We start from the raw sequence: 9697 nt of genomic DNA on the forward strand, positions 1-9697 counted from the left end.
TGCACCTAGTGATAAGGGGGAGGGCAGGAGGAGGTGATATGAGACAGATGGGCAGGAACCAAATCATTTAAAGCTGAACATGAAAAGAGCAACGTCTGCTCTAGCCATTTTGTCTCAGTGGATAGATCATCAGCTTGCGGACTGAAAGGTCCTGGGTTCGATTCCAGTCAAGGGCATGTACCTCGGTTCCAGGTTCCAGGGTGAGTGCAGGAAGCAACCAATCGATGTTTCTCTCACATCGATATTTCTCTCTGTCTTTCCCTCTCTCTTCCACTCTCTCTAAAAATCAATGGAAAATACCCTCAGGTGAGGATTAAAAAATGTTGAAAAACAAACAGATCAATAATAAAATAATTTTTTTAACAAAGGAGCAAAATCTGCTCTTGGATAAAAGGTACAAGAGGGAAAAGTTTAGGAGTCTCAGAAGATAAGCATTTTTCTTAATTTTTCTTTCTAGGATCAGTGATGCTCCCAGTCATTCTCAACTTTAACCCCCTACCTCAGACCTGGTGATGTGTACTACAGATTTGGTTTTATATATGCAAACCATTGCATTCCTTCAACCACCCTTTGAACACAAGACATGGGATTGTCTATAGCACTGACTTCAGTTAGGTCATGCACTCATTATTACAAAATTAGTGTTTAGACTTTTACATTTGGAAGGATGTGTAACAAAATGATGGTGGCTGAAATGAGCTCCAACAGCTAAAAGTGGTACTAAATGAATGTTACCTGTGGATTTGAGGACATACATCGATAAACCGATGCTTTCCTAAGATTATCAAATAGTTCCCAAATCAAAACTGTAACATTTGTCAGAATCCCATAGGTCCACCTTGAAATTAACAGGTTTCCTCTGAGTCTCATGGCAAAAATTCAAGTGATCTGGAAGATGGAATATGTCTTTTATTCTTTGGCTAAATTCTAGGAGACTCAGTGGGATCGCAGGGAGCTTTCCTTGCTATTTTCTCCTTCTATTTTTTTAAAAGCTGAGATATAATTGACATATAACATTAGTTTCAGATGTACAACATAATGATTTGATATTTGTATATATTGTGCAGCAATCACCAAAGTAAGTCTAGTTAGCATCCATCACCACACATCGTTACAAATTTTCATTTTATTTATTTATTTATTTATTTATTTATTTAAAATATATTTTATTGATTTCTTACAGAGAGGAAGGGAGAGGGATAGAGAGCCAGAAACATCCATGAGAGAGAAACATGGATCAGCTGCCTCCTGCACACCCCCCAGTGGGGATGTGCCCGCAACCAAGGTACATGCTCTTGACCGGAATCGAACCCGGGACCCTTGAGTCTGCAGGCCGAAGCTTTATCCACTGAGCTAAACCGGTTCTGGCACAAATTTTCATTTTAGGACTTACTCTCTTAGCAACTTTCACATGTCCTTGCTGTTTTCTTGTGAGTATACCTCCTGTGTGAATCCTGTTCACAAGTCGGCTCTAAAGTTATTTCAGCAAAGTAACACATACTTCTGTTTGCTGACTTTGTTCAACAAACAAAGTATTCTCCAGGCTGTTGGGACACCTCAACAAAGGACTTAACCAGATGCCTGGGCAAAGAGATTTAGGATTTGATAATATGCTGTGAAAGATGAATTTAGAATGTGTCTGGAAGAAAATATATGCTACACCGGAACCTCTTCACCAACATGGCCCAGTGTGTGTGATCCGTGGGCTAACCTGCCTTTGGGAATGTATGCTAATAGCTTTTGCTCACTTGAAACCAGACCCGAAGTCTCACATTCTTTTCCTTTTTGGGTGCGTTTACAATGCTTTTTATTTGTCCTCAGTTTTATATGGTTCTATAGCATCCTTTGTTTTCCTTTCACGACCATTTTTTCCAATTAGCTCACAAGGCTCTGACTGCATTTTTTGGCAGAAAGAAGTCAGTCGCTCCTCCCTCACTGCCTGTTTTGAGCAGTGGGTGAGGAGAGTTCACACACCCTTTACACAAAGCATTTGGAAAACAATGATTTGTGCGTTTATTATGTGTCTAGCCAAATCTGAATTCCTCAAAATACTCTATTTTTTTCCTACTTAGGGAACTATGTCATCTTGAATATCAAAAGCCACTATTAAAGGCTTCACCCCGACATGTGTGCTTAATTTGCCAATGCAGGAGTGAATTTTAAAATGCTTTTAGATAGATAAGTTGAAGATATAAAAACATCTCAATGGAAAAGTTGTTTTACTCCTCTAATAAATTACTTGAAAGGGTTAGGCAGGCCCATTAATGGATTTAAACAAAAATTAATAAACACAGAGTTCTAAAGCTGAAAGTCTTCTAAAAGCAATACAAATGGGAATCTGGAACTCATTTGCGTTATAGAACATTAGCATGACTCGGTTACTTTCATGAGCCCAGTCACATGTATGTATAGCATGAGATTTTCCTTGTGTTTCATCCCTTTTAATTGATAAGAGGATTATCATTACTGACTGCCTTATCAATAAATGATGTTTAAAATATTTATTTATAACTTATAATATTTAATATATTATTAAGTTAAATAATATTAGTCATAAATGCCAGGCACATAAGAATTATGACACATCATGTAAATATACTAATTTATTTCTCAGTGAGATTATAAGAAATCATTAAGTGGAGATTATGGCTGCAGAATTCTGAGTAATGAAGTTTTTTTATATTTAGAGAAACAATTATATCTCTATCAGTCTCTTTTATTATAAAATCTTACATGATCATGAAATTTCAAACAATAGAGAACTATGTAAACTTCAGCATTAAAGTTCTCTTCTTACTCCTCTGTCCCCAAATTAATTTGTCAGGGAGAATCATGGTAATGGTTTGGAGAATATCTTTCAAGATTTTTAATGTTTATATAGACTTACATGAAGGTATGTCTACAAACACACCCACATACATACATACATCTACAAATATAAAACACATGTTTAAGCTCATATATATATATATATATATATATATATATATATATACATATATATATATATATATATATATGAAATGAGATTATATTTCTAATTGCTTTTTCACTTATATTGTGAAAACCTTTCTATGTGTGCATATGTAGTAATACCTTATTATTTTCAACCGCTGATATAGAAACAATGATATTCTATTTTTTACTGGTTTGGTAAAATTGGAAAAGATTAAGGCTTGTTTTTAGGTGGGAATGGAGAAACTGGTCCTCTTATATCCTGTAGGTGGGGATGTAAATAGGCAGTATATGACAAAGTTTTAATAAAGATGGACCAGAAATGCTAATTCTAGTTTTCCAGCTTATAGAAATACTTTCTCAAATGAATAACGATTTGTGCAAAGAGATGTTCATTGCAGCTCTTTCTTCTTCTTCTTCTTTTTTTTTTTTTAAATTGAGACTAAAAACAGTCATCCTGAAGGTTTTAGGGATTGCTTCTATTCCCTCCAATCTCACCCTGAAGCATTTTTTTTGTCTCTCTATCATTTTTTTTTTATTCCCACCCCTCACCCCCTCTACTTTGGTAACCATCAGCTTATTCCCTATATATGTGTGTTTCTATTTTATTTTATTTATTCATTTGCTTTCTGTGGTTTTCTTTTTTTTAGATTTCACGTATGAGTGAAATTAAGACATTTGCCTTTCTCTGTCTGATTTATTTCACTTAGCATGAGCACTCTCTGAGTTAAAAAAAAAAACTTGAAAAGGTAAACAAACTAATGCTTATTAATATGGTGGACTGGCTGAATTAACTCAAATCTATTTATTTCTCACATTATGCCAGTTATGAGAAATAAATAGATTTGAATTAATTTAGCCAGTCCATTGTTCTAGACAGGGCTTGCCTGCGGTTTGTGAGTTGGGTTCATTTCTGCTCCATGTGTCTTCCATTCTTTTTGGACCAGTGAAGCAGTCCACCCAAATTCACTCTTTCCACATATCTCAGCCTCCCTCAGTTCAGTGTGCTTATGTGACTTAGTTTCCTCTAATGCAATTTGAGTAGTCATTATTCCAAACCTCAGTGTGTTCTTCTATGTTCTCTCCTACACATAAAAATGCGGATTTAGAGGGTTATGGAGCCACAAGATGGAAGGAGTTTAGGCCACTGGATGACCACATAGGAGAGCAACTCTACTGACTCAAATGATGCTGCTGGGCCCCTATTGTGTTAAAACACTGGATGTTTGGAGGCTACTTGTCATATAAGTTTAATCAAGCTAGTATATGATCAAGTAGACATAGGTTCAACTCTGATATTTATTTTTTTAAATATATATATATATTTTATTGATTTCAGAGAGAAAGGAAGAGGGAGAGAGAGATAGAAGCATCAGTGATGAGAATCATTGATTGGCTGCCTCCTGCACACTCCTATTGGGGATCAAGCCCCCAACCCAGACACATGCCATGACTGGAAATTTAACTATGACTCCTGGGTTCCTGGTTGCCACTCAACCACTTGATTTTTTTTTTTTTATTAGATACATATTATTGGGCTATTCACTTATCCTCTCTGTGATTGTTATTTTGTGTGTAATATGGATATAACAATAGCTTCATCACATATTATAATTAAGTTTTTGGTTAGGTTTGTAAACCACCAAAGTTAAAACTATAAGATCATTTTCCCCCCTTCTGTTTTGAACCCAGGAGCCCAGGGTTAGATTAATCAATCTTTAGTCATGAAGTACTCCCATCACTGGATCATGATTGGTTGTACTTGTTTCATTGTTTATAATTATTTAAAAATCTAGAGGCTCAGTGCTTGACATTCATGCACTGTGGCTGGGGGAGGGGGGGGGGTCCCTACAGCCTGGCCTGTGCCCTTTAGCAGTCTGGGAGTCCTCGGGAGATGTCTGACTGACAGCTTACACCTGCTCCCTGTCAGCTGTCAGCCTAACTTACGGCTGAGCGGCACTCCCTCTGTGAGAGCACACTGACCACCAGGGGGCAGCTCCTGTGTTGAGCATCATAGTGACCGGATGTTCCCCAGTTTGGTCGATTTGCATATTACCCTTTTATTATATAGGATTTTAATAATACATCAAACTCTTGAGGAATCACCACTCAATATAAGAAATAGAATATTTCTTGAAATTTCCTTTTGCCCACCATATTATGGGGTAGGTCACAGTTATCTAGCATAGCTAGATATCAAACTATAGAAAACCCTTGCTCTTTGGTTACAGGGCTTTTCATCTGTCTGGTGAAGGATGCTCAAGCTCCTCTGCCTGTGTGGTTAGAGTCCAGAGTGAAATATCAACATAACATAGCAGAACTTTTAGTCCAGCCTTATTCTGCTAGTTAAGTCTTCTTGGAGAGTAGCACCAACTTCTCCCTTGCAGTAAGGAGAAGGTCAGGGTCCCAATCTCACAGCTGTGTGATGGTGGGAGTGAGTGGCAGAATTTGCTACATGACATGCGTCACATGTTTGTGGAAGCACCATTCCATCTTGGGGCATAGTCAGGGGACTGGGGTCTAAGCCTCTTGGTTAACTATGTAGTTCGATGGCCTTAAGTATTTGACCAAGACTGGTTTCCATGGAGCGTTGCAGCTCCTTTTCTTAGAGGTAAGCTTGCAGTGGCTTGGCCTGGGAAAATTAATCTTTACTTCTCAATCCTGTTCATTTGAATTCTTTCCCACACTTGGTATTGACAAACAGCAGTAGTATCATTTTTATTACTTTGCCAGTCTGTTGTAATTTGTATTCTTCATATAACTGCTCAAACTAAATCTTATTGTTTCACATGTGTTTTCTTTACCTGAAGTGCTGGCTCATTCCTCTGACCATTTGTTATTGCTTTACTAATCCTTTCCCTATGATTTTAAAAAAGTTCTTTAGATATTATTAATCTTTTATTGATTATGCATGTTTAAAATATCTTCTTCCAGTTCATAACAGGTGTTTTCATTTGCTTTAATATTTCTTCTGATGAGCATGTGGTCTTAATTTTAACATAGTTAAATTCATTCATGTTTTTTTTTTAAATAATTTTTATTTCTTAAAGTATTACAAAGAGTATTACATATGTCTCCTTTATTTCCCCCCATTGACATTCCCCCAGCCCCTTACCCCCACCCTCCTGGTGTCTTGTGTCCATTGGTTAATCTTATATGCATGAATATAAGTCCTTAGGTTGATCTTTTAATCTCCCCCCCCAAACCCTCCCCAGGCTTCCCACTGTAGTTTGACAGTCTGTTCAATGTTGCTCTGCCTCTGCATCTACCCCTGTTCATCAGTCTATACTAGTCCCCATTATCTGTCCCAACCTCACTGGGGCCATCTCAGCCTCACCGGGGCCATTTCAACCTCACCGGGTCTGTCCCTACCTCACCTGGGCCGTTTCAATCTCACTGGGGCTGTCCCGACCTCACCGGGGCCATTTCAACATCTCCGGGGCCATCCCAACCTCACTGGGGCCGTCCCGACCTCACCGGGGCCATCCCGACCTCACCGGGGCAGTCTTGACCTCACCAGGGCTGTCTCAATCTTTCCAGGGGCATCCCAACCTCACCGGGGCTGTCCCAGCCTCACTGGGGCTGTCCCGACCTCACCGGGGCCGTCCCAGCCTCACACCGGGGAAACACGAAGTTTGGCCCTCTGTCCCCTGCTGGGCGGCTCCCCGCCAGACAAAATCTCCAGACGTTCCTGGTGGCTGAACATCCAGCACACCTGCTCGGACCACGCCCTCCACCAAGTGCACAGACTGCCCATCTGCCGTCCCCTAGCGCCCCATGCGAGACTGGAACCAGTGGGCATGTTTGTGAGCCTGATGGTACAGCGGTTCCACAACACCGGCCCAGGCGGGCCCAGCCCCAGCCGGCCCCGAACCTGACTCTGCCCCCCTGATTGTGTCCCTCCCCGATGCGAGGAGTTGAAATCTGCAGCCTGCTGGGTTGGGCTCTGTACTTGGTGCCTCTGCACATCCTACTCAGTCTCAATGCTCTTCTTTCTATGCGAGGAGCTGAAATCTGCAGTTTGTTGGGCTGGGCTCTGTACTTGGTGCCTCTGCACATCCTACTCAGTCTCAATGTTCTTCTTTCTATGCGAGGAGTTGAAATCTGCAGTTTGTTGGGCTGGGCTCTGTACTTGGTGTCTCTGCACATCCTACTCAGTCTCAATGTTCTTTCTTTCCTTCCAGTTGTAGAGCTTCCACTGGGCCAGCTTTTCCATGGTTCCGTATGATCGCTGTTTGTCCTATAGTTGGAAGTTTCGATGTTGTTGTGGGAGGCAGCACGCACCGGTCTCTTCCTTACGCCGCCATCTTGGTTCTCCTGGGTCTGCTTCTTGAGTGTGTCTCCCATGGCTGCGAGCAGTTGAAGTCTGCAATTTGTTGGGTTAGGCTGCAGAAGCGCAGGTGGGTCTTTTTGTGCCCCTGGCACAGCTTGGATGGGATGTAAATTGATTAGGGCTGGGTCTCAGGGAGTCGCCATGGCAGAGCAAATAGCACTGGCTGTGTCTCCGCGGCCCCTCGCCTCTCCGGGACACCGGGGCTTCGCGTCCCCCAGTGCCGGCGAGCAGCCGCGTGTCAGAGCCTCCCTCGCTTTCTGACGGCTGCAAGGCCCTGCCATCTCTCTCCGTGGGATCTGGGGCCTCAGAGACCCGCCCGAACCAGCTCAGTGGATTTGAGAGTTTGTAAAAGCACAGTCATTTTCTCGTGTGCCTCTGGCACAGCCCGGATGGGGATGTAAATTGAATAGGGCGGGGTCTCAGGGAGTCGCCAGCACGGAGGAAATAGCAATGGCGGCGTCTCCGAGCCCCTCGCCTCCGCCTCCCCGGGACACCAGGACTTCGTGTCCCTCAGTGCCGATGAGCAGCCACATGTCAGAGCTTCCCTCGCTTTCTGACCACTGCAAGGCCGTGGCCGCCTCTCCCTGTGGGGTCTGGGGCCTCAGAGACCCGCCCCGAGCAAGCCCAGAGGGTTCGAGGGTTCGTAACCGCTTCCGATTGAAAAAAACCCGCGAATCCAGTTGCAGCCCGCCTGGCGTGTGACTGCGTACCTCTGTTTTTGGCGCCTCCATAGCTCCCACTCAGTCTCACTGCGCTTCTTTCTTTTCTTCCAGTTGTAGATCTCCCACTGGGCCAACTTCCCCATGGTTCTGAGTGGTGGTTGTTTGCCTCATAGTTGGTAGTTTCAATGATGCTGTGAGAGAGCAGCATGCACAGGTCCACTCCCTCCGCCGCCATCTTGGTTTCTCCTCATTCATGTTTTAATTTACGTTGGCATATTTTGTGTTTTAGCAAATCCTTCTCTACCTGAAGTTCAGACAGAAATTCACCAATATTTTTCACTAAAATATTTACTTTTGCCATTTAGGTCTTTAATACATCTGGAATTGATTTTTGTAGGGCAGGCAGAAATCCAATTTTATTTTTTCCTGTATGGATAAACAATTTATGATGGTTTTTCTATTACATCATTTGTATTTTCTGGGATTGAATTGGACATTCTACCTTGGTTAAAATCATGCACAGTACATAATGGGCCACATTTCTTAGACAAAGTCTTTCCATCATTACTCTAACTGAGGGGGATAGGAGAGAAGTTTTCTCTTCACCAATATGCTTTTTTTTTTTTTTTTTGAAGCTATAAGCTTTGTTTCTTACATTTTCTTAGTGACATAATTATTTGATTTACTTTGCTCTTGATAATTTCTCAGAGAGGTTCTTTCAGGGTAATTTAGACTGGGCTATATATTATTGGCCCCCAAACCTCCTTCCGTCATCACTATCAATGACTGGCGAAATGTGTGACTTGAGTGTTTCATCTTCCTCAGTGGAGGTTCCATCCAGATCATTCAAGGGTCACTTTTAAGAAAGTTTAGATTTGAATGTTCTATACATTTGGGGAAGAACACACTGGATCAGGAGCTGCTGAGATGGTATTGTCTGCACAGCATATGCGTACCCAGAACAAGTCTGGGGTGGTGTGTAGCGAGCACTGTGGCCTCATTGAGGAAATCCAGATCTCTGTGGCTAGCAAGAGCTAGTGGCTTCCAATTATGGTTCTCCAGGAAGAGAGGTTTATTCTCAGGATCAAGGAGAAATACTACTTGACCAAGTTAGCATATATTATTTTTTTTGGTAAACTTTTGAGCCATCTACTAGTAAATACTGGCCACTTAAAAAAAAACCTCAGCCTATTCTTATTATTTTAAAACTAGAGGCCGATGCACGAAGATTCGTGCAAGAATAGGCCTTCCTTCCCCTTGCTGCTGGCACTGGCTTCCCTCTGGCACCCAGGACCCAGGCCTTCACTCTGGCTGCCACCTTGCACTTTCACTCTGGCCCTGCTGCCCTCCTGTAGCTCCCTCCATCCCCCACCCCCCTCTCATAGCAGGCGTCCTGCCCTGCCCCGGCTGCTCTGCGCCTGTGCGGGCGTGCTACCCAGAGGCCCGGAGCGGCCGGGGCCAGGTGGAATGCCTGCATCATTGCCATGGTGACGACACAAGAGTTCTGGCCTGGCCACCTCCATCTTTGTCAAGTCAATTTGCATATTCCCTCCTTATTGGCTGTGGGTGCCGCCATCTTTGTTGTGGAGTGACAGTCAATTTGCATAGTCCATCTTTATTAGATAGAATGTTATCTTATTAAATAAATTGCGTGAGAAGAGTTCCCAGGAACACAACAGCAATATCTCATTTTTATTTAATAAGGGTTTCGAACAGTTGACACATGGAATGGATCTAATGCTAAAGA

Source organism: Myotis nattereri (genome assembly GCF_964212035.1).
Source record: "Myotis nattereri genome assembly, chromosome: 9".
Taxonomy (NCBI): Eukaryota; Metazoa; Chordata; class Mammalia; order Chiroptera; family Vespertilionidae; genus Myotis; species Myotis nattereri.